The following is a 2,500-nucleotide window of genomic DNA, read 5'->3' as shown; positions in this document are numbered from 1 at the left end:
TCTAAAATAAAAACCACAGCATTGAAAACGATAACCAACCACTACTACAACCATAACTACAAACACAACCACAACCACAACTACAACCACAACTACAAACCCAGTCACAAAAGCAACCGTAACCACAACCACAACCATAATTACATCCATAACCATAGCAACAATCATTACTATAACCACATTCAACACTACGAACTTAACCACAGGTAATCCCATCCTGTGGACTCTAAGACAAATTACCCTAACGTGAATCAGGCGCAATATCTTCATTAGTTTAATTTGTTTATTCTGCATAATTATATAAATTCAGGAACACCTTGGTTGTTCCCTTTCTTACTCACGGTTTTTCTTTCACACTTGTATCACTTCCTCTACTTTGCCCTATCCCTTTTCACCTTCGATACTACCAAATTTTCATTCAGATTAATTTTATGTTAATATGTGAAAACATATATAAGAACATACATTCATACAAGCAATTACAAAGGACGCGGATGTTATATAATTACCGAAGGTACATAAAATTCAGAGAAATATTTTCATTTTCATGCCTTTCCAGTTAGAAAAAGATTGATTGGTTAATTCCAATGCAGCCATTATTCTAAATATTTTGTTTCTTATGAAAAACTCTTTCGAGTGTTTTGATCAGGTGAAGTATTATTTTGAATCTGATTTTTTTTCTACTAAATTGCGTTTTATTTCTAGTAATTACTAATTCATTCATCTATTTTATTACTTATTTATTCATTAATTCATTTATTCATATATTTATTTATTTATATGAATATTTATTCATTATCTACTTAAGGCCAATTTATATGTTACGAATCTCGCTCACATATCTGACTTGCGATAGATTTTTAAAGTATATTAAATGAGTTCCCAAGACCCCATGTCTTTGGGATAACTCAAATAGAAATTACAAAGCTGTCAGACTCGTAACACATAGTAAGAGTGATGGGTGACTGAGTTCCCAAGACCCCATTCACTTAATATTCTATTCATCCATTTACCTATTTGACTACATGTCTACTTATATATTAGTTCACCTATTTATCAATCTTTTCTTTATTTATTTCTTTGTACATGCGTCTGTTCATTTATTTGTGTAAGATGAATGAAGAAGACACGGTGTACCAGTCTAAAAGTCCACCCGCTCATTTCTCCCCCCGGGGGCAAAGTATCCTAGGATATCTCTTCCCCAGGGCAAAGTATCCTAGGATATTTCCTCCCCCGGGCAAAGTATCCTAGGATAGTTTCTCCGAGGGGGAGGAAATGTCCTAGGATAATATAATTATTCCCCCTCCAGCCTAAACTGCCCCCCTACTCCATCTCTATAAACTTCACAAGCAGCAGTTGGTTAGGTTAGATTAGGTTAGGTTAGGTTAGGTTAGGTTAGGCTAGGTTAGGTTAGGTTAGGTTAGGTTAGGTTAGGTTAGGTTAGGTTAGGTTAGGTTAGGTTAGGTTAGGTTAGGCTAGGTTAGGTTGGGTTAGGTTACGTTACGTTACGTTACGTTACGTTACATTACGTTACGTTATGTACTGCTGAGACAAGACATGGATGTACTGCTGAGAACCATTATAGTGTGTACTGCTGAGACAAGAAGTAGATGTACTGCTGAGAACCATTAGAATATGTATTACTGAGACAAGACATAGATGTACTGGTGACAACCATTCGAGTATGTAATGCTGACAGAAGACGTAGATGTACTGCCGAGACATGGCACCTTATGTGTTAAAGTAATGACCATGGAACCTTATGTGTGAAAATAAATCAATACAAACTATTGTGTGTATCTTATATCCTTGATTTTCTTAGGGGGGACATTCTAGACTGAAGGGGGAAGAAATGGACTAGTCTGTAATTCCCCCGTGGGCAAAATATCCTAGCCTAATTCTTCCGGGGGGGAACTCTGGGCAGGGGGACAATGTGGGCTGTGACAACGAGTCTAAATAAGAAATAAATTTATTTTTATTTTCACTCTAAAGCGGCCCATACATTCGCCTGTCCGGCTGCCGGAATCTGGTCAGTCCGGCAACCTCAGTGACCCATACACGCTCAGTTTGGCCTGCACACCCCTGATTTTGTTCGGCGGCCGGACAGGCGGCCTGCGAACGTATGTGCCCCTGATGGATCTTGATAGGCGTCTTCTTTACCCACTTTCTCCAACAAATCACAATGTTCCAAAAACCATACATAGACCCAAATCCACTCACACTCGTTTTTATAAGCACACAACCATATATGACTACATATTCAAATATTCACATTCCGTATATACACATATCAGATTTCATATATTCACGTTTCACATTTCGTTTAGACAGAGTTCATATTTCACGTACATTTAACATTTCTCAAGACGTATTTCACAATCAAAGTTCACATTTCGCATCTTACTTTAACATTTCTCAATTTGTATTTCACAATAGTATGTCACATTTCACGATTCATATTTTGACATTTCACATCTCAAGGCTTATGTTTCGTATCTCA

The sequence above is a fragment of the Oratosquilla oratoria genome, unplaced genomic scaffold (genome assembly GCF_046742065.1).
Source record: "Oratosquilla oratoria isolate Oo_2021 unplaced genomic scaffold, ASM4674206v1 SCAFFOLD48, whole genome shotgun sequence".
Lineage (NCBI taxonomy): Eukaryota > Metazoa > Arthropoda > Malacostraca > Stomatopoda > Squillidae > Oratosquilla > Oratosquilla oratoria.
This window is presented reverse-complemented; position numbering follows the sequence as displayed.